This window comes from Taudactylus pleione, unplaced genomic scaffold (genome assembly GCF_031769625.1).
Source record: "Taudactylus pleione unplaced genomic scaffold, aTauple2 ptg000342l, whole genome shotgun sequence".
NCBI lineage: Eukaryota > Metazoa > Chordata > Amphibia > Anura > Myobatrachidae > Taudactylus > Taudactylus pleione.
In genome coordinates, this window is record NW_028284743.1 from 3,733,436 (window position 1) to 3,758,196 (window position 24,761).

Consider the following 24,761-nt stretch of genomic DNA (forward strand, 5'->3'; position numbering starts at 1 on the left):
CTGAAGGAAAATCTGAGCGTGTCTATGCACCATAACACATACATGTGTTAATATAATCCTCAGCACAAACAGGCCTGAAAATACTTTTGCAGGCATCAGTGAAAAACTAAATAAAGGCCCTTATGTGCCACCCTACAGTTAAACATGTATAGAACAACTGTGGGCCCTCATCGGTTGTATGGCCCATATGTGTTGCATCCCCTGCACCTACGTTACTTATGCTGTTTTTCTGCACACTCAGCTCATTTTTACTAAAGAACAACCACTGTTGAAGTGACACAAACATACACAAATGTTACCTACAGATGGAGTTATAATTGTAATGGTTGTTTTCTGTTTATTCACAGCACCACATAAAATACCTCAAGCCAGAGCCACACATACACAGGATGAAGAGGTTGCAGGTAAATGTTATATGACATTGTGCACGTAATTTTTAACAATTGTAAAATATGAACATTAATTTATTTAGGTCCATCCTGGTCAGTATCATCCCCTTCATCCAGGACTTTACTTGCCCTCTGAATGTTGTTAGTCCACTGCGGTCTCATTCCACGGACACATCCATGGATACAGATAATATAATTCACATTTGTTCATACAGTTCAGTTTGTTCACTGAACTGTATGAAAAAATGTACTGCTGACAGCTTTCTGCTACTTTCATGTGAAGTATAAAAAAAAACAAATTAATAATAAGGTTGATTTCATTATAGCGCAAAACAAATACTACAAGGTTTAATTTCTTTGTCCAAAGCATCTACTCATCATGTGTTGTAAGAAATAAAAGAGCTTCTCTTTCATAGGCCAGCTTTTCACTTTTATCCTAATTAGTGTTTGTTGTTAGCAGAGATGAATTAAGACCTTCAGGGTCCCCAGTCAAGATACTGTCTCTTTTTGTAGAACGTCAGAACCTCCCAAACAGCAGTTGGAAAGTGTGTGATATTGTTGGCTGCGACTTGCCAGCATGACAACCATTTACCTGACACTGATATTTCCCTGACAATTCTAATTAAATTGCCCCCTTACTATCTTCCATGATTCCATTTCATATTTCATTGGATTTTTTTATTTTCAAAAACATTAAACTGTTTTTCTTTGGCTTAAGTCCACTTTTCAGATGACATTGGGAGACATGCAGTAAGTCCCTCCCTAAATATATCTATCTTGGTAAAGCTAGCACTGACAATCCCCGTATTCATAAACTATCATCAGATGACAGATGTAAACCAAATGGAACCATTTGGGACATTCTAAATCTTAACTAAATAAAGACAAAAGGCCAGAATGTGGCTTTCAAATAATAATGGTCAGCTTTATTTATAACAGAAGTATGGTGGCAGAAGAAATATATATACCGATGTACTATTCAGGCCCACTCATTTGAGAGGTGCCATTGACCCTAGTAGGGTGAAATCATGCTAACCAGTGTATTTAAAGGGAATGTACACCCATTCTGCAGCATGTGCGATTGCTGGTCTTTTCTGCCATGCAAGGTTCTCAAGAATAAAAACAAGTCAACAACCATACTAACCTCTAATGTACTAAAACCTCTAATACTGAGAAAATACTCTAAAAACAAAAAATTGCCCTCCTCTGTGATGGGCATCCTTGAAACAGGTTAAAGGGTATGCATCACCAACCCACCCAGGTCCAAAACATGCCTAGCAACCCACTTATTGACCTTCTTCTGAGACCAATCAATGCTAGCCCCACTTATCCTACAATGCCAAGATAGGTGAGCAATGATGGAGGATCACACCACAACACATTTAAGCCCCAAGCCGTGAACCATGGTGTGATGCAACTCCAGGGATGTCCTCTGACATAAATCATTGCCTCCCAGATGTATCACCAACACAAAAGAGGCATCAAACTCAATAACAGCCTTATGGAACCTGAGCAACAAAGCTTCCTTCCTCATACCCCAAATTCAAGTCTCTGAACCCTATCTTACCTGGAAAAAAACATCCCTATATGATGCAAAATGGGAACAGGCTGCCCAAAATACAAAGTAATATCTTATCAACCAAACTGTTTAGGAGCAACCTGCAACATACAGAAAGTAATAAGTGAATACAACAGTAAACTATTACAAAAGCTAGAAAGGATGGAGGGGAGGCAAAAGGGGAAGCGATTATTTGAACAAGTTAAAAACTTGAGATGACCTTGAGGAAGGGGCTGTTGTAGCACCAAACTGACTGTTGTAGGGCAGTCATGCCATGTAATAACTACTACTATTGCAATAACAGCAGAATTGGGCATATTGAAAGTGATGGACTAAAAATAAGTACCCTTTTTTCCTATGTATATTTCAATAATGTTTTCTACTGTTTTTCTAAAAAACCTTGTTTGCTGGTCTCTTTTAATTATACTGGAATGCAATATGTTTTAAAGTTGTCCAATTGTTGTCCAAAGCAGGAGAAAAAACAGGGCAAGAAACCTCAAGACACCCACCAAGGGTGGTGACGAGTGGCTGAAGGTCTCAAAGTAAAAAAAAAACCTGCAAACTGGTACAATGGAACATAATCATTGTTCAAAACAAATATATTTCTTAGGCATTGGACTTCCATCTCCCAAGAGCCTTGATCTCAGGAATTGAAAGTTCAGTTGAAGTAGCAAAAGTTGCTGCCCCAATTCTGAAAGAATGGGTACCATATTCCGAGGTGAGGGAGGGACCAAGATGCAGAGAGAGAAATGGAAAACTGACTGAAATTTAAATTTAGTCAGCGGAGAGACATCTAAGTTTATCAACCACAAGCCATCTAAGTTTATCAACCACAAGCCAAGATGCAAGAGACATGAAATGGAAAACTGACTGAAATTTAAATTTAGTCAGCGGAAAGACATCTAAGTTTATCAACCACAAGCCAGAAAACTGACTCAAATTTAAATTTAGTCAGCGGATAGACATCTAAGTTTATCAACCACAAGCCAGAAACCCTTCTTTGAAGTCAATGGAGAGCCGCAGGGTTACTAAAGTTGATTGACTTCAATGGAGGGAGCCAATCATTGGCTGAGAGAGGTGGGGGCTGACCTCTCTCAGCCAATGAATGCTCAGATACAGCTCTACAAAGGGAGCTGCTGCATTTGAGCTCTTCATTTGGGAGGTAACAACCCTCATGGTTGTTACCTAGTTCGTGGATTGCATTCCTCATTTTTTTATTTTACAAAGACCATGGATGCCTACAGGGAGAAGGAGAACAGTCCAGGTAATGAAGGTGAGTATGTGTGAGTGTATGTGTATGTATGTATTAAAGCTGTACAGTCACGGTGTGTGTATTGTATTTAAACATTTCTTTACAGGCAAACTACAGGTACCAGTGGTTCCTTAATGTCCTGCATGCTGGTACTTGTGGTTCTCCAAGTACCAGCATGCAGGGGAGTCTTGCTGGGACCTGCAGTTCTACTTGTAAAGATAGTGTTTATATTCTTCTTTTTTTACACTACACTTACACTATCAACCCGACATCTACCACCCAGGGGTGGTGGGGATAGCCCCAGGCTATCAGCCTTGGCCAGGGGTGCTATGGAGAGGGGACCCCTTTTTGGGGGGTCCCTGGCCTGGGCTGACTAGCAGTCAGGGCTGATGCCTCAACTGGGGGGCTCCCCTGGCTGTGGCATCAGACCCCCACTAGAAAGGGTCTGGTGCTGGTTGTGGGAATTACAGGAGAACCCTACGCAATTTTTTCCCCTGTAATTCCAGAACCAGGACCGGATCAGAGTCCAGTGCTGGTTGTGCTTGGTACAGTGGAACCCTACGCAATTTTTTCCCTGTACTTACATTAGGAAGACTGGCTATGAAAATTCCGGGGCTGGTTGTGTATTTAGAGGGGGGGGGCAAGTCATTTTTTTATAAACTCTAACTCTTTCTAAGCTTTTTACAGCAAGACACATGCATGCATCTGTGCGAAAATGAACTGCTCATACTGAAAATGACCGCATGAAACAGTTCTATTCAGTCGGGGCTTTGAAGTTTGTTTTGAAGTGGAATTTGCTGTTACATTTGTAAATGGACATTCAAAAATCGAATGGCAAATCACTGTTCAAAAATGAACCAAAACGAATTTTATTTAGAAAATACTTCTAAAACAGAATTTTAGTAAATGTGGGATTTGAAGAAGGATTTGAACTTTCGATTTGATTCGATTTGAGGTGAGCTAAATTGAACATCAAATTGAAAGTAAAAATTAACTTTGATAAATATACCCCCTTGTCTTTAACAATGTGGAGCAAATAAATGGCAGATCAAAGATCCTTAGGGAAACCTGAACACAGTATGTCCAAAACCCCCTCAGCAAACCTACAACACAAAAATACAATGTCTTCCTGTAATTTATACCAATCCAGCCCTTTGGACATGTTATCCAATTTAAACAGGAGATGCTACTTTACTTAAGTACTCCAGCTGGTTCTTGAGGGCAATCCTTGGTGGGATGGGCTGCACTGCAGCAGAGATGGAGGTGTCAAAAACAACACTGCCCCGTAGGAAGAGGTGCATAGCAGCAACCCCTAGGAAGAGGTGCACCAACCGCCCTTTGGGGCAGGGGAGAGGAGAGTTGCACTTGCTGTCCTATGATCAGTTCAGAAAAGAAACAGGCAGGTTGCACTTGCCTCCAACAAAACATGTGCATCTTTGCAACCCAGGTCCATTACCAATACCACACCCTGCTTGTAACGGAACTCATCATCATATTGACTCCGAGAAGAACCACACGACAATTTATAGAGAACATGGACCAAACCAAATCACATTAATAGTTTCCGAGTCTCCAGGTAACAGCCAGCAAAAATGCAGAAACTCATGGGCCAAATAGCATAAGATTTAAAAACCTCACTGATCCCACCTTTCGCCTTAGCCACATCAAATGCCTTTTTAGCCTTAGAAGTAAGGGTGAATATGTTGATGTATTGACCCTACCAAATCTGGTCACAGATTATGGTGCATAACCCCTTTGACATTGATGTATTGGTCCAGTGTACCACGCTGGATGGACCAGCCCTACCATCCTTGCTACTATTACTCCAAGAGGACCTGTCACGAGAGCAAACTCAATGTTTAGCAAAATTCCATCATGCTAGGCCCCACATTGCCACTAGAAGTGGAGGATGAAATAGTATCTAAACCCCATCAGAATCAATCAGACACTCACTGGAAGGGACCCAACAATGTTGGTGATGCCAGAGACTTCCACAGTGAAAGGACCAGTGATTTATAGCCCTTCAGTGATGCTGTCATCTTAAAAAGAAGAACCATAGGCAGTACCATATACAAAAAAAACTCAACATCTGCAGCAACTAAATCAGAGACAGGCTCAGGGAGGATACGGCAGATGGAGAAAAGGACACAGATGGTGCAGATGGCAATGGAGTGAGATACAGACCACAGATCTGTTCTAATTGCTGGGCCAAGGGATCCAACTTCACCTGCACAGTGGTGGCCAAGAACATGGTGGAGAAAACCCCAGCAGACCAGCAATAGCCCCACTATCAAAGGGGTGGGAGGGATACAGTGCCCCACAGAATCTCATGGTCCCAGGGCACAGCAAGATTAGCAGACTCTAAAGTGGTGCAGCCACCAGACTGCCTCACAACAGAATCGGTATGATTTCCCAGCAGTCGAGAAGTTGGTGGTCAAAAGACCAACAGCAGCATCCCGATGTTCAACGTTCTGAAAGGGGCAAGTAAGTAGACTGACCCTCCCCTTCTTCCCCCTAAACCTCCCCTGGTAGTGCCTAACCCTAACCTCCCCCCTGGTAGTGCCTAACCATAACCCCCCCTTCCTGCACCCTATACCTAACCATTTCCGTGTGGTGCCTAACGCTAACCCCCCTCCCCGCAGCCCATCCCTAACCCCCAGTTGGTGCCTGAGCCTAACCCATCCTGGGATGCCGACGTCTGTATCCTGATCTCTTGGGGATGGTGGCTTCAGCATTCTAATGGGCATTGGGAAACTGGCATCAGTATATTGACATCCAGGATCCCGTCCGCTGGCATCTTCACCGCATCCCCTCATAACTGCAGGCTTCACTGCATTTAGCAATTGGCCCAAATCCCCACCAATGGCATGTGGGCTGGTGCCATGCAGGCCGTGGCTGTGACAGGCTCCTGACTTGCACATTTATGCTGGCATTTTTGGCATGACAGTAAACTGTAGTACTGGGCTAAATAGCAGCCACAGGAGCAGGGGACAAAGTCGCAGGTGGTACCTCACATGTCTGGCTGCAGGATATGTGACACAGCCATGGCATGACAGACACAGCTACCAGGAAGAGAGACATAAAATGAAGTTGCTTGGGACCCACCAAAATGGCAAAAATCAGCTGCAGCCAAACAATGGTGACCATAAAGAATGCAGGCAGCTGTGACTCATGACCCACTACAAGCAGTGGATACATGGTGGGAAGCTCCCTTGGGAATAAGGAGGGCCCTGCTCTGTCTGCCAGATGAGCAAGGACTGAGCTGGCACACAGACTGCGAGAAATGTCTTTAGGATAGACTAAAAGTGAAACAAGGAAAGAAAATAATTAAAAAAGAAAAGAAAATTATAGTGGATGAAAGCAAAGGGAACAGAGAGGAGAGAAACAGAATGAGAGGAGGAAAGAAAGAGTGGTGAAATGGAAGGTAAACAAAATCAGATAATAAGATAATACTAACCACACAATAATTCTGCAGCGCTAAATTGACACAGTACTTACCTGCTTGAAGATGAGCAGACAAAGAGGCAGATCAAATTTTAGACTCAGGCTGTAAATCCTAAGCCACGTCCCCTAGAGTTAACCCACCAGTCCTAACAAATCTTAGCTATTAGTCGAAGAACTAACTCACCAAATAATTTTATTACCCCATCTGTCCCTTACTAGTGATTATATGCTGTCTGTTCTAACCAAAACCTCTGTTATCCTTTGCATTGTAGTACATAGCCACCACTTGTTGTGTCCCTATAATGAATAGGACATATTTGTTGGAAGTCAATGAAAGGTATGCCAAATTATATTAGTCGTCCAAAAACAAATTTGTTATACTGTAAGTAATAAGTAAACACTGCATGTTTATTTTTATACTAGAGTACTATCAACTACTACTAACTTCTTTAGAATGGCATGTGGCAACTGACCTTAATAAAGATCCTAATGTCATAATAAAAGAAGACTTGTAATCTCCAATGTCTCTCACCCCACTAGAAGAAATCTAAAATGCCAGACAAAAAAAATGGAAAGATTTTACAGATATTTCATGTAAGCAGTTGATTTCCTCCACTGGGCAATACCTGGTGTGGTGAGTAGAGTAGTGCGCATTGGGAAGTTGCAAGCCGGTAAAAAGTGGCGTGGTCTCATGTTATGGGGCCATGGCAATGTGGCCCAAACCCCTTGTTTTAGTCTCTCAGGGGGGTCCCGTAGGTGCGGACTGCCCCCGGGGACAAGTCTATTTGCAATGCCGGCTCCCTCACTGTGTCAGGAGCAGAGTGCTGCACGTAATGCTATCGTGCAGCATCTGACTCCTGTCACTGACTGGGAGTCGGCACTTTGGTGTCACCCCTTGGTGGGTGACACCCAGGTTCGGCCCATCCTCCCTTGTGACGCCACTGCATGCAAGGAGTATATGTAAGATTTTTGTATTACAATAAATCCATTTCATCAGGTCATGCTCTGTATCTTTGATTAGAATTAGTTTACTTGGATTATAAATATGTTAATGAAATAAATAAAAATAAAATAATTGCCACATATCCAAAAAATCCTTAGAATTACAGCATCATAAAATCAGTGGGGGACCCAGAGGAGGGACTTCACCAAAGTACTATTAAAGTAGAGATGAGCGGGTCCGGTTCTCTGAGAACCAAACCCACCCGAACTTACAGATCTGAGGCAAGATCTGAGTCTGGATCGTGTTTTCCCACCTGACTCAGATCTCAAAGCAAAGCAAAATGTCATCACCCCGCTGTCGGATTCTCGCAGGTTTTTGAATGGTATAAAGGTTCCCACGCTTGCCGCTATTTTCATTTTGGCTGTGGAGAGTGAAGAGGAAGCAGGGGCTGTGCTGTGTTGTTGTTGTCTATAGCGGCTGTGCTGGTGCTGTGCATAGGGACTGGCTGTGCTGTGTTCAAAGGCGTTACTAGGCGTGTAATGCACCCCCCTCCAATAGAAAAAATATATAAAAATTGGGACCAAGGTGCGCAGCTCCACAAACTCTTCCCCCTTACCAGTCCAGCAGTCACACTGTGCTCCTCACAGAATGCCAAGCACACCTGGCGTGCGTGACGATGCCACGTCCGATATTCTGGGTAGCAGTGCTTAAAGTGGTCCTAGAGATGTGGTGGAATGACCCCCCCCTCCCCCGGTGCCCTTATACAGTACCCCAGTAGTGCCCTTATACAGTACTCCCAGGAGCTCCCCTTATGAAGTGCCCCCAGACAGTAGTGCCCCATATGCTGTGCCCTCAGAAATGCCCTTATACTGTGCCCCTATACAGTTCCCCCAGTAGTGCCCCTATGCAGTGGCCCCAGAATGCCCCCAGTAATGCCCCTTAAGCTGTGCCCCCTCCCCGGTGCAATACTACTTACCTATCTTCAGGATGTCCAGGCTGGCTTCCATTAGGATTGTCGGGGTGCAGTGCGGTCCTTCTTACACTGGCATGCCGCATGCATGATGACGTCACCGCGGCCGGAGTCCAGAGCAACACACAGGCAAAGAGAGATGCTCTGTGCCTGTGTGTGGCTCTGGACGCCGGCCGTGGTGAGAGAATCAACTGACCCCCGGCGGCGGTGTGCAGGGCCTTGGGTTCGTCGGTGGTGCTGGGGAAGGGGGTGTGGTGGCAGCAGGTGCGGCCCGTGGGTCTGTATGCTGCTCTTTTTGGTGTCACCCCCTTGAAGGGTGACACCCGGTGCGGGCCGCACCCCCCCTGTGACGCCACTGGCTGTGCTGTTGTCCATAAGGGCTGTGTTGTCTATAGGTGCTGTGCTGGAGACATAAGAGGGGGGCTTTATTGGCTCCTGTGTCACTGCAGTCCATAAAAAGGTGCTGCTGTGTTTTCCAGGGGGTGCACTGTCCATCAGGGGTGCTCTTCACCCTCAGTGTGAAAAAAATTAAAAAGTGTTTTTTTTTTCTGTGTGTGTGTTTGCGTGCGTTAGCCACACTTATCAGCAATGTAGCTGTGCAGGGACCTGTGTCATTTATCAAGGGGCTGCTGACTCCAAGTGCAAAAAAAAAAAAGATATTTTTTTTTTCTGTGTGTGTGTGTGCATTAGCCACACTTATCAGCAATGTAGCTGCACAGGGGTGCTGCCTGTGTCATTAATCAAGGGGCTGCTGTGTCCATCCAGGGGTTGCTGTGTCCATCCAGGGGTTGCTGTGTCCATCAAGGGCAGGGGCTTCTGTGCCTATCCAGGGTCTGCTGTGTCCATCCAGGGGCTGCTGTGTCCATCCAGTGCAGGGGCTGCTGTGTCCATCCAGGGCCAGGGGCTGCAGGGGTGTATTCATAAAAAATATTGACACTGTTAGTGGAAACGCAGTGTATTCGTAAAATATATTGTCACACTGTAAGTGCAAATGCAGTGTATTCGTATAAAATATTGTCACACTGTTAGTGGAAAATGCAGTGTTTTCGCAAAAAAATTTGTCACACTTTAAGTGGTAACGCAGTGTGCTATTCTTTTCTTATTCATCAAAAAATTTTGTGACACTGTAAGTGGAAACTTCACAATTTTACAATTTAATAACACAAAGTTGGCAATATAAAAATTTTACTTTTCACTTCACTAAATGATTAGTCTACATGGCGACTACAAGACCACAACAAAGTGCTAAATAACGTGCATTATATATTAAACATAATGACATCACAAACGCCTCTGCTGAGATTCACATAAACATATTTTCAAAAGGTGAAAATAGAGGATTTGGTTTAAAAAATTGAATAAAGCAGCTAAAACTGCGTTCTTTGATTATAGTGTCCCTACTCATGGCCCCTCTACCTGAATTTCAGCGAGTCACAGGGGCAACTCCATGCAACCGTATTCCAAAGTGCAAATGCTCCTCCTGTAGCCCAGGTCAGAAGATGTGTAAGGGGTGTGGTGATATGGACTAAAATGGAGCTCACATCCACTAAAGTGGACAATGAATCCCCAGTCTAATAGGGAGTTCAGATGTAATTTACACACAACACAGGATGGGATGACGATATAGCCTTGGGTGCTGGTATAATCTGGGGTGATGTATACATCATCTTCTTCACACAATATAAATTTGTCCCCGCTGGAGTCCACCATTACAGGTGCCTCTGTAATTGTGCACGTAATTGACGGTAAAGGTCTTTCTCATAGTATTTGTAGTTCATTTTGATGGACATCATCTTTTCCACATTTTGGGGAAGTAGTCTCAGGCCGCTCACTGATAAGGTTCCCAGCTGTGCTGAGAACTCTTTCTGAGTACACACTGGAGGGTGGGCAGCTCATTTAAAGCAAAGCCGGTTTGTGTAAGGGCCTCCAAATTACCTTTTTTTCCTGCCAGTAGTCAAACGGACAGTCTGACATGCCTATTTGGATGCTATCAATAAAATTCTTTAAATAGTCCTCAACCATTCTTTGATTGGTGACTGTATCAGATGGAGCTACGGTAGAGGTCTCATTAATTGTAGACAATTCTAAGTCTGACCCCACCAGATGTCAAAACTTGGTTGAGTTGACTCAACTGCATCACCAGTGGGTGTTTTGAAAGTTTATTTTTTTCTCAGCAGATGCACTTGCTGGAGAAAATGAAGGAAAAGTTATCGCAGCATCACATTCCACTTGAGCTCTTCAGATCTGTGTCTGTTAGGAAAAAGAAACAATGGATGAAAATCCACTCCCAGCAGCAGGCATGGAGCTCAAGGATTCTCAAGAAAGACACAACGAAAGACTTAAACCTTAAATCTGAAATCTTACATTTGCTCTGTTCTGCTTGTCCACATATATGTGCTGGTTAAGTGGACAGTGGGTACAACAGCAGTTTGAAGGCCACTAAGTAACTATATTTTTTTTAATTTCCCTATACAGGTTAGGAAAAAGTTTCAAGTGGAATCTTTAAAAAGGATTATTTAACAGTCAATTGTTTTGGAAAGAACTGGGATGAAAATCCACTCCTAGCAGCAGAAGCAGGCGCATGATTCTCAAGAAAGACACAACATAAGACCTTAAATCTGAAATCTTTAATTTGCTCTGTTCCTCTTGTCCACATATCTGTGCTGGTGGACAGTGGATTCAGTGGCAGTTTGGAGGCCATTAACTATGTTTTTTTAATGTCCCTGTACAGGTTGGGAAATTCTTTTCAAATGGAATCTTTGCAAAGGATTATTTAACAGTCAATAGTTTTGGAAAGCACTACTAAAGTCCTCCTGGTCCCCTTCTGGGATAAAAATCCACTCCCAGCAGCAGGCATGGAACTCAAGGATCTTCTGGGGGAAGGACTGATGTGAATTAGTAAAATATTTTTTGTAAATGCCTCCCTTCCCCTTCTCCCTCATAAATTTACTTTGGAATAAAAAAATGAAATTAAATTTACTACCAATCGACTCTTCCTGTCTCTGCCTTCAACTACATACATACTCCAACTCCCTCAGGCCTCTTGAATAATAAAAACATTTGTTTCCTGATGTGCCATGTTGGAAGTTGAACTGCCATGTGTTTGTGCCACCCACTGCTGCCACTTAGCTTAGTCAGCCAGCTAGCTTGGTGCAAATTCTGGGCCTAAACTGGATGAAAACAATATTGTGAGCTGTGAGGTGGTCAAAATTGCCTGAAAATGAGTGGAAATAAATGTTGAGGTTAATAATACTGTAGGAAAAAAAAACAGGCCCAAATTTTGTGATTTTAGCTGTTTTTAAGATTTTTGAAAAAAAAATACAGATCCAAAAACAAAAAACAAAACACGGAAGGATGATTTTGGCAAAACCAATCCAGATCCAAAACCAGAGGAGAAACAGATCCCAAAAAAAAACACGGGGGGTCAGCGCACATCTCTATATTAAAGTAGTCTAACTCAATGTAGTAGTGTAATCTTGAGCTGAGTAGAGATGAGCAGTTTAGTTTTGCTGAAAAGCAAACACACCCCAACTGTCTGGTTCCGAGTCAAACCAAGTCTCGACTCAGATCACTTTGGGGGTTCCAAATAGAACAGAGTCCCGGCCCGGGTGTTCCCGCAAGTTGGATCTTGGATCTAGAAAACAGATCTTGCGTGTTTCTGAATGCATGTAAGTCCCTCCCTCGTAATTTCAGGTGACAAAATTGGTCAAAATGATCTAGAAACGACAGGAAAATTAATCTTATTGGTGTTAATTATACAATAGGAACAAAACTGTCTGATTTACATGATTTTAGCTGTTTTTATACATTTTTTAAAGAAATACAAAACCTAAACAGAACCAAAAAATTTGAGGAGGTTTTGCCAAAACCAAAACATGGGGGTCCACGCACATCTCTTGTGTTGAGGTGAGAAGTCTCTAATAAGCTAAAAAAATAATGTGTGCAGTATAATTATCGGAACAGAATTGAGCAACAGTAGAAGTTTAATAAACAACAACAGTTCCAATTTAAGCAACCAATCGGTGGGTTTGCAAAGTGAGTCTTGGTAAAATGATGCTGTTATTGTCTGGATCAAGAGCATGTTTTGGTGGATAGGTGTCATGGCTAACTCACAATTTCCAACTCTTGAAAGGTTGAAAGGGATATGCAAACATATCTTCAGAATATATTGTTTTTTTCTGTAGACATGAAGCTGTCGTGTTGGTTTCTCAGTCAGTGCTAATATAGCAGAATATACAGGATTTAAAAACTGAACTCGGGTTTTGGATTGCATGCCAACAGGTCAAAATGACATAATTTTAGCTGTTTTTGTTTTTAAATACAGATCCAAAACCAAAACACAAGAGGGTAGTTTTGCAAAATCAAAACCAAAACACGAAGATGAATCTGAATCCAAAACCAAAACACGAGGTCGGCGCACATCTCTAATCTATTTGTACTTGAAAGAATATCCCGTTAGTTGTTTAAAGAGAAGAACAGATATATATTTTTTTATTTGCTTCTCATTATACCAGTGGTGTGCTATAAGTTTCCAGAATAGCAAAAAAAGTGCATCCGGAAACAAAGTGAATATTACATTTTCTCAAAGTATTTGCCTGAGGAGTCTGTGCAAAGTTACATGCACATAAACCACTCGTTGAAGCAGCTGGACCAGTCCGAAGCAGGTATGTCTACTACATGCTGGATGAGGGTCTCCATTACAGCTTCCAGTGACTTAAAACGAATGTCACGCATCTTGCGCTTGATTTCTAGGAACACAAAGAAGTCTCTGGGGGCCTGGTCTGAACTATACGGCAGATGACCAAGCTCCTGGATGCGTTCATGAGCCAGAAAATCGACCACTTTCCTGGACTTGTGGGCAGGTGCATTGCCATGATGGAGATAGGCACCACCAGCATGAGTTCTTGTACATTGAAAATACAACTTTCACATTTATAAATACAATTTTGCAGATATTATTCTATCTTATGAATATGACACTTCACTACATCATTATATTGTGGACAAATAGTGACTATGGCATTTATTATTAACATAAGTCTCATCTATATGTATAGTGTCTATTCACTTGTTACTCCTGTCATAAACATGGTGCATATGTTAGAGCCGTGTTGCCGAATGCAGCGCGTATTTCATACAGTTTTGTTTGGGGTACAATTTCCTCCAACTCATTATTACAGTTGAAACTATTTTAAATAGAATTTTTAGTACAATGTAACAATATTAATTATGCTTGAATTTCTAAATAAGGGATGCACAAAATATTTAATTAATTTTTTTGTAATTTTTGTTTTAATAATTAGATTCATTCAAATCCTGATTTAACTATGATTTTAGTGTATAGGACACAGAATAACCAGTTCCTGAAGTCAAAAAATATAGAAAACAAATATATGTTTTAGGTTGTTAGATTGTTTAATTTAACCCCTTTACTGCTGTTTGTTTCTCATCTCTATGCTGAGGACGTTACCGCTCCTCACGTTCCAATATCAAAATCACTAATTTTTTTGATACTGTATATTATACCCACACTAATTATACCTTGTTTTTTTCCAGAGACTTTGCGTTTTCAGAAAAGGACATTATGCTTTTTGCCCAATATAACACTTCAAACAAAATGTAACCAAAATGGCTAAATAAGTGTTTTTATTATAATTTTAAGAAACTGAGCCAAAAGCAAACGTGAATATAATTTTTTTTTATAAAGACAAAAACTAAATAATTTGAGATACTTGTTTCAGCATTAATTCGTTATTCTAAAATTTCAGCAGCAGGATTCTATATGTAGTTTTTGACACAAATAAAACACTCTTGAAATTAATTGTATTTTTTTTCATTATAAAGTCGCAGCCTAACAAGGCCTACAATATATTAAACTTGGAAAGCTAAGGCAATAAAGGTGGGAACCCCTGTATTATTTGACTCAATATGAGGGAGATCTAAACTGTAGATCCCTCCATGTGTAGAAGATTATTTTTTATGTACTGTTTAAGTTATTGTCTGGTGATCGCCAGGCAATAACTATTAAGGGAACACATCATTTCAAAGAAGAGGTTACATTCTATCAAACAAAAGTGCCCCCACATTTGTTCACATCAGTATTGGAAAATAGGGCACAATGTGCCCTTCCCCCATCTACGGAAAAAAAAAAAATTCTGTACGCTTTTGTTGAAGAATGCCATAGAGAAATATAATTCAAAGAGCTCTCTCTGCATGGATGGGTATGGGATGCCGGTGTTCAGGATTCTGGCAGTCCCGATGCCGGCGTCCCAACAGGGTTAGAATACCAACACTTTGTCAGTCAGTATCCTAACCCTCCCCCTCTCCCTACCCTAACCCTCCCCGATGCCTAAAACTAACCTCCCCCTAGTGCCTAACCCTAAAATTGTAAGTTATATTGTTGTATATTGGTTTATCTAAGCACAACCTGCATACTTATTACTTGGTTGATTGTGATATCACTCATATTTTAAAAATAATTCTTATAATATACATTCTTAAAATAATTCATTTAAGGGATTGTCTTTTTGGGCTATCTCTAATAGCAATTAAATCAATTTGCTTGCAAACGATTATGAATTTATTGTGTTTAGGGGTGGGAGCCCTTAACTCTCTGCAGAAGTGAACCATCAGTACTGTTAAAGGGCAAGTACTAGAGAAAAGCGCTCACTTCCCATTATCATCCAGGTAATTTAAATAAACACACCGCTGACACTTGTATATCTCCCAATCTATATATTAAGTGCCATGATGCAGCAGCCAATGTTTTTTTCAAGCCAGACTCGATTGCACACAGATATACAAGTGGCGCATATCAAATTAATCTGCACAGTCTCCTGGTGTGTTCTCATTCATCGCATTGTGACTAAGATATACGAGTATTTTTGGTGGCCAAGACACAATTTGGGGAAAAGACGCAAAAATAACGCCTGGTGTGGGATTGACCTGCGATGGGGGAAGAATTGTATGCTATTACAGCAACTCCTAATTGGAACAATTCCATAGTGTAGTTAGGTCCATGCACAAGCAAAGCAGCAAGCATTAAGCATCTTCAAGTCCAAGCACAGGGTTAAAAACAAAGTGTTGGGGTAGGTGCAATCCGAAGCTGCCTCCATCCACAGTGCAGACAGGTAAGCTGAACAGGTGGTCTCTAGGGGTTTAAAACAGCAGAGTTGTTGTCTGTAGCAACCAATCAGATTCTAGGTATTATCTTCTAGAAAATGTTAGATAAAGGATAAGTAGAATCTGATTGGTTGCTATGGGCAACAACTCCACTGTGCAGCAGAGCCTATACAAACCATGTTTGGGCATTAGAGATGTGCATTGACCCCTATATTTTGTTTTTGGTTTTAATTCATCGTCGTGCTTTGGATCTGTATTTTAGTTCCAAGAATTAGTTTTTATTATTGTTAATGTCCTGGTACAGACAAGGAATTAATTTTCTGGTAAAATTGTACTAAGATGGTAGTGGGGACACAGGACCTCAATTAACTATCTAAAACCATGCATTAATGGCAGATATTAGACACAGATCTAATACTAGCACAGCTATCATGGCTTCAATGATCAACTGTGCAATTGGGTGAAAACAGTCATACTTGCTTCCTCTTGTAAAGGATTGTTTAATAGTCAATTGAATTTTGAAACTACTACTAGTAGTCTTCTTGATCCCTTTCTGGGAATGAAGATCCTCCCACAGAAGCAGCAGCAGGCCTAGCACTCAAGGATACTGCAGAGGATTCCTGGATAGGAGAGGAGTAAGTTAGCTTTAGCAAATTAGATGCAGGACTACCCCTGATCATTAATGGAGATTGATGGTGAAGGTGTTGGCAGTGGAGATTGCAGGTACTGGGATCTAGCTGAGAGAAGGTAGCTTGATGATGCTGGACTGCTTGTTGTTAGTACATTAGCATAATTTTCAGATTCTGCCAAAAACTTTTCATGAACTCACTGCAAATGACATAACAGGGGTGTGGTTCCTAAATGGTTAACATCCCTACTACCTCTTCTTATTTTGGCTTTACAAATGCTACAGATGGCTTGACAAATGTTGTCAGGATTTGGGTAATAATCATTCCACACATAAGAAGTGGATTTTTTGGTCTTATGCATGACAATGGCCTTCTTTTATCATGGGCAAGAACTGCTTCAACTGGTGCCTGACTTACACAAACAAGATTTTAATTATCAATATCCTCATCCTAGTGGCGGCGACAGCTATACAAATATCTTCCTCATCCTGTTGCACTTCCTTTGTAGCTCCTAAAGTTAGATGCCACCATCTTTACTTGTGCTACCCATCACCATATTGGCAAAGGGTGCCAAAATGGTGGAAGGAGACTTCTCTATGAGTACAGTATCCGAAATGTCAGACTCATACATAGCACTCTTGGAAACCCTGAGGCTGTTCTTCAGCCTGATATGAACTGCACCCACTATGTTATTTTTTTAGAATGTTTACAAAAACAATGCACTGCCCCGTGAACACACACACACATTTAAAAAAAAAAAACCTTTTTTCAGATTTTACAAAAACTTCACACTGTGACTGATAGTGCTTATATTATTAATGCTGTGACATGGCCTGGCCCTGAACACAAACACATTTTTTTTTTATTTACACACTGGTGTGAACCACTGTGCTTATATCTCTTGTAATGGTGGCGCAAACCACAATCTTTTGTGGGCACCAATAAAGAGTTAATGATGCCCTGTATTAGGAGCTCTGGGCTGCACTGTGGGCAGTTAAGTGCACTAATAAAAGGTTAATGCCAATGAATGCTAGCTGTATATTATGAGGATCTCTGGGGGCTGTGTGCATCAGTAAAAAGAACAATATTAAGCTGCCCTGTATAGTTCATATTAGAAAATGTTCTGGGGGCTCCGTGCACCAATAAAATATATAATAAGTTATACAGGACAGCCAGCATTATAAGTAGCTCTGGAAACTGTGTGCACCGATAAAAGAAAGATATAATGCTAGCTGCCCTGTATAATGCTGCTTGATGCCCTCTATAATGCAGTTTGTTGCCCTGTATACTTCTGCTATCTGCCCTGTATAATGCTGCTTGCAACCCTGTAATAATGGACTCAGTGAGGGAGCTCTGTGCAGCCGTACATTGTGCTCTACATCTGGCATCCATTGTAAAATGATGCCCCAATCACAGAAGGAGGAACTTATATAAAATCCAAAACACACAAGATCTGATGCCGGGAAGATGACATTTTGACTCATTTTGGAATCCAAGCCTGATGGGAAAACCCGAGCCATGGCTCAAATCCATACAATATGTAAGTTCAGGTTGGTTTGGGTTATAAGGAACTGAGGGCCTGATTCATTGCGGATTGCAACTGCAATAGCGATTACACATGCAGTTCATCAAATAGTATGCTAATCCATTGCGATCGTCATGCCTCTGCAGCAATACACAAGGATGCCCACTTTACATTACATCTGTAATGTTTAGCAAGACTGCAAAACCATCAGTACAATCGAGTACCATCGTAGCCTCATGCACACTTGCACAAGCCCTGACCTTACTCAGAAATTGCTAACTTTGTCACAAGCCTGCATTTCACCAACCACCCCCACTTCACCTCCCACAAAAGGCACTACCTGTCAATCACTCTGTGATGGATCTGCATAGTCACAGTGATCACAGTGGCTGGTTTGCACACTGTGAGGCATACGCATGCACAGAACGCAACAATCGGCCAATTGTGTGCATATTAGCAACTGCAATCCTTGCTGAATCAGGCCCTGAACCCGCTCATCTCTAGTGGGCATATTGTTAACATCCACCGGTGCACCCTAAAGCAATACCCTAAAGCTCCAGGCTGCTTCAATATACTACAGTAATACCTGTCATATCCTTGTGTCTTATGCTACTTGTTATTCTACATTTTCCAATAAACCTGGTTAAGCTGTACCATGTGTGTACTAGGGGTGTGCACCGGCCACTTTTCATGTTTTGTGTTTTGGTTTTGGATCTGGATCTTTCTTCGTGTTTTGGATCTGGATTGGTTTTGCCAAAACCACCCTTCGGTGTTTTGGGTTCTGGGTTTTGTGTTTTGGATCTGTATTTTTTTTTTTTAAAAGTATAAAAACAGCTAAAATCACAGAATTTGTTGATTTTTCTGCTCCTATGCTATTATTAACCTCAATAACCTTAATTTCCACTCATTTCCAGTCTATTCTGAACACCTCACACCTCACAACAGTGATTTTATGTCCAAAATCTTGCACCGAGGTAGCTGCATGACTATGCTAAGCGATACGAGTGGGCGGCACAAACATGTGGCCCATCTTGGAGTGACACTGCAGTGGCAGACAGGATGGCAGTTTGAAAAACTAGGCCCCAAACAGTACATAATGCAAAGAAAAAAAAGAGGTGCAAGATGGAAGTGTCCTCGGGCCCTCCCACCCACTCTTATGTTGTATAAACAGGACATGCACACTTTAACAAACCAATCATTTCAGCGCCAGGGTCTGCCACACGACTGTGGCTGAAATAATTGGTTTGTTTGGGCCCCCACAAAACAAGCTGGCAATTAATCTGTCCCTGCACAAACTGGCTCTACGGAGGCAAGATGTCCTCCTGATCCTCCTCATCCACCAATTCCTCACCCTCTTCAGTGTTGTGTACATCCTCATCCTCACAGACTATTAACTCGTCCCCGCTGGAATCCACCATCACAGGTCCCTCTGTACGTTTTGGAGGCTGGTCACCCTGGAAGAGTTGATAATTAATTTTTATGAACATCATCTTCTCCACATTTTGTGGAAGCAACCTCCTACGCCTTTCGCTGACAAGGTTCCCGGCTACACTAAACACTCTTTCAGAGTACACACTGGAGGGGGGGCAACTCAGGTAAAATAGAGCCAGTTTGTACAGGGGCCTCCAAATTGCCTCTTTTTCCTGCCAGTACAGGTACGGACTGTCTGACATGCCTACTTGGATGCTGTCACCGATGTAATCCTCCACCATTCTGTCAATGGTGACAGTATCATATGCAGTGACAGTAGACATGTTAGAAATTGTTGCCAGGTCCTTCAGTCCGGACCAGATGTCCAAACTTGGTCCTGCCTGCCCTGCATCACCGCCAGTGGGTTGCTTAGGATACCTAAGTTTTTTCCTGGCAGCCCTAGTTGCGGGAGAAAATGAAGAAGGAGCTGTTGATGTGTCACGTTCTGCTTCAGCTGACAGTGTTTTCACCAGCAGGTCTTTGCACCTCTGCAGGCTTGTGTCAGCTGGAAAGAGAGACACCACATAGGCTTTAAACCTAGGATCGAGCATGGTGGCCAAAATGTAGTGGTCTGATTTCAACAGATTGACCACCCTGGAATCCTGGCAAAGCGAATGAAGGGCTTCATCCACAAGTCCCACATGCTGAGTGGAATCGCTCCGTCTTAGCTCCTTCTTCACTTTCTCCAGCTGCTTCTGCAAAAGCCTGATGAGGGGAATGACCTGACTCAAGCTGGCAGTGTCTGAACTGACTTCACGTGTGGCAAGTTCGAAGGGCTGGAGAACCTTGCACAACACGGGAATCATTCTCCACTGCGCTTGAGTCAGGTGCATACCCCCTCCATTGGCTATGTCATAGGTGGATGTATAGGCTTGAATGGCCTTTGCTGCTCCTCCATCCTCTGAAGCATATAGAGTGTTGAGTTCCACCGTGTCACAACCTCTTGCTTCAGTTGATGGTGGGGCAGATTCAAGAGTGTTTGCTGGTGCTCCAGTCTTCGGCACGCAGTCGCTGAATGGCGAAAGTGGGCAGAAATTTTTCGGGCCACCCAAAGCGTCTCCTGCACGCCTCTGTCGCTTTTCAGAATATTCTGCACCACCAAGTTTATTGTGTGAGCAATACATGGGACGTGCTGGAATTTGCCCAGATGTAATGCCCGCACAATATTGGTGGCGTTGTCAGATATCACAAATCCCCAGGAGAGTCTAAGTGGGGTAAGCCACTGGGCGATGATTTCCCTCAGTTTCTCTAAGAGGTTGTCGGCGGTGTGCCTCTTACTGAAACCGGTGATACACAGCGTAGCTTGCCTTGGAACGAGCTGGCATTTCTGAGATGCTGCTACTGGTGACGCTGCTGTTGTTGCTGCATAAGGTGATACATCTATCCAGTGGGCTGTCACAGTCTTATAGTCCTTAGTCTGCCCTGTTCCACTTGTCCATGGTTAAGTAGACATTGGGTACAACCGCATTTTTCAGGACACTGAGGACACTTTTTCTGACTTTTGTGTACAGTCTCGGTATCACCTGCCTAGTGAAGTGGAATCTAGACGGGATTTGGAACCGGGGACACACTACCTCCATCAATTGTCTAAATTCCACTGCACTAATGGCGGATACCGGATGCACGTCTAACACCAACATAGCAGTCAAGGCCTCAGTTATATGTTTTGCTTATGGATGACTGCTGTCGTACTTCATCCTCCTCGCTAAGGACTGTTGGAGGGTCAATTGTTTAGTAAAAGTAGTGGTGTTCCTACTTCCTCTCTGGGATGATGAGTGACTCCCAGCAGCAACAACAGCAGCAGCGGCAGCAGGAGGCATAGCAATGCAGGATCCTCCGGAGGAATCCCGGATAGGAGAGTCAGTCATGCCAGTGACATGGCCTGCAGGACTACTTCCAATCCTGACTAAGGAGGAAATTGATGAGGAGGGTGTTGACGGTGTGGTTTGCAGGCGCATGGATACAACAGGATTTAGGTGTCTCTGGACTGCTTACGGTCTTAGCCAAAGTTTCTGAACTTGACAGTAACTTTTTATGAACGCGCCGTATAAGGGAGGATGTTCCTAGGTGGTTAATGTCCCTACCCCTACTTATTTCACCTTTACATATGGTACATATGTCAAGACAGTTGTTGTCTGGATTTCGATAGAAATATTGCCAGACCAAAGAGGTGGAATGTTTGGTCTTCTGCCCAGGCATGACCGTGATGGGCTTTTTCATCCCATGGACAACTGTCTCCCCTGGAGCCTGATTTAAACAAACCACATCACCATCAGAATCCTCCTCGCCAACTTCCTCCTCAGCGCCAGCTACAGCAGTATCCTCATCTTGTTGTACTTCAACAGTGACATCTTCAATTTGCATATCAGCAAGTGGACTGTGGGTGCTCCTTTCAGCACTTGCAGGGGGCGTGCAAATGGTGTAAAGAGCCACCTCTTTCCATCCAGTGCTGGGAAGGTCAGGCATCGCAACCGCCACCACACTTGGACTCTCCTTGGGGATTTGTGATATCTTCTTAGAATGCACAGTTCTTTGCTGTGCTTTTGCCAGCTTAACTCGTTTGATTTTTTTAGCTAGAGGAGGGCTTCCATCGTCATGTGAAGTTGAACCACTAGTCATGAACATAGGGAAAGACCTTAGCCGTTCCTTGCCACTCCGTGTCATAAATGGCATATTGGCAAGTTTACGTTTCTCTTCAGATGTTTTAAATGTTTTTTTCAAGGTCATTTTCCTGAACTTTGTCATTTGGGATTGACATTGACATTGGGCATCGGCCTTGGCAGATGACGTTGATGGCATGTTATCATCTATGTGATGACTAGTGGCAGCAGCTTCAGCACTAGAAGGAAGTGGTTCTTGATCTTTCCCTATTTTATTTTTATCGGAGAAAGTTTGGTCCTCCATTTATGTTATATTGATATATATGTGCGCCTAAGGCGCACACAAACATAGAAAACACAGAAAATTGGAAATTAGTGCACTTTGTGGGTTACACCACCCTTTAAGAAATGAGCCAGCCGGCTCTTTAATTATGGGACACAGGTGCACGCTTGGCGCTGCTCCTTTGTTGATGCACGTGCAGCTACAGCCCACACAATTCACAAAGACATAAAAAAAAAGAGTAATTTTTTATTCTTTGTGGAGTGCACTTTGGGGGTTACACCACCCTTTAACAGACAGACGCATGCTTGGCACTGCTGCTTTGAGGATGCACGTACAGTGCAGACAATTCACAAACACAGAAGAAAATGTTTTCTTTTTGTTGGAGTGCACTTTGGGGGTTACACCACCCTTTAACAGACAGACGCACGCTTGGCGCTGCTCCTTTGTTGATGCACGTGCAGCCACAGTGCACACAATTCACAAACACAGAAAATATTTTTTTATTTTGTTTGGAGTACACTTTGGGGGTTACAGCACCCTTTAACGGTCAAGCCAGCTGGCCCTTTACCTATGACACAGGCGCATGCTTGGCACTACTTTGTTGATGCACATATGGCTACTGCGCACACAATTCACAAACACAAAAAAAAATATTTTAACATTTTTTTTGGAGTGCACTTTGGGGGTTACAGCACCCTTTAATAATCAAGCCAGCCGGCCCTTTACTTATGACACAGGCGCACGCTTGGCACTACTTTGTTGATGCACGTGCAGCTACTGCGCACACAATTCACAAACACAGAAAATATTTTTTTATTTTGTTTGGAGTGCCCTTTGGGGGTTACAACACCCTTTAATGGTCAAGCCAGCCGGCCCTTTACTTATGGGACACAGGCGCATGCTTGGCACTACTTTGTTGATGCACGTGCGGCTACTGCGCACACAATTCACAAACACAGAAAAAATATTATGTTTTTGCACTTGGGGGGAGCACTCCTGATGGACAGAGCACCCCCTGGACAACACTACAGCACCCCTTTAAGACTGGGACACTGCACAGGACTTTGGAGTGGTCACAGCCCCGATGGACAACTGACTGCACAACACAGTCCAGCCAGCCCCTATGGACTTTGGAGGAGTGGACCCAGCCCCTATGGACAACAGCAGCACAGCACAACACAGCCTGCCCCTATGGACTGTGGAGGAGTGGACACAGCCCCTATGGACAACAGCAGCACAGCACAACACTACACAGCCCAGTCAGCCCTAACTCCCACCCTTCCTCTTCACTGTCCACAGCCGTGTGAGAAAATGGTGCTGACGCGGGTACCTTATATAGAATCCAAAACCCGCGAGACCCGGAAGGCGGGATGATGACGTTTTGCCTCGATTTCAGATCCGAGTCAGGAGGGAAAAGTAGAGCCTGACTCGGATCGGCCTCGGATCGGGGGGGCTCGGGGGGGTTCGGATTTCAGAAATCTGAACCCGCTCACCCCTAGTGTGGACTAAACAACAACAGCACCAAACAACTGTTCTACACACTCAACATCAAATATGCTATGGCCAAGTGTATTCTGATTTTCAATTGTCTAGTTACATAGTTCTGCTAAAGTCTCATGTTAATAGGCTCTGGATCCCAATACACCTACTGATACTCTGATAATATAGAGAGTCAAACAGGTAACAAACAACAGAATGAAGGAGAAAGTAGAAGAAACTATAACACTGACAGCTGGGTGAAGCAGGATTAGAATGCAGCGTTATAAAGCATGTGCATTAGTTGGCTAGAGGATGAGATTTAGCTATAGCAGAGGTTCCCTAACTTTCTTGAAACACGGCATCCAAGAGCATCAGCATTTTTTTATAGCACCACTAGACCAAAAGTTTCTTATTGGGAAATTCAGCAAAAATAATTACATTTAGTAAATTGTGCTTATATGTAATCCTTAGGGTCAGATATGTGGTGGTAGACAGGATTGTGCTTCCGATTTCCACAACTTATATATAAAACGCATTGTTCTGTTTGTTTGTCTGGCTGTACGGTTATGTATTCGGACACCCCTACACTAACTGGGATGAAACTAATGCGAGGCAGTCCACTTGGATCCTGCTCAGGTATTATGGGGGCTAGGGTCCCAGTCGGATTTCCCGTTGGTGTATGCTGGGCAGAACTTTGACCTGGGGAGCCTGTTCTGGGCCTTCCACTGGATGGATTTGGATGAAAACTTCAGAGTAGTAACATTGGATCCCAGAAGATAAGATAGAGGGTTAAGGTCCCAGTCAGACCTCCCGTTGGTTTATGCTGGGCAGAATTTTGACCCAGGGAGCCTGTTGTGGACCTTCCACTAGATTGATTTGGATAAGCACTTCACTGAAAGGTGGAAATTTGTCTTGGATGCCTAATGGAGTGGTTGGGGTCCTGGTATGAACTCACGGCAGAGTGCACCGAGCATAACTTTGGCCCAAGGAGTCTGCTCTGGGCCTTCCACTTGATGGATTTGGATGATATCACATAATTTGGATGAAAATGTCACAAAGTGGTATTATTGGATACCAGAAGACATACTAGGGGGTTG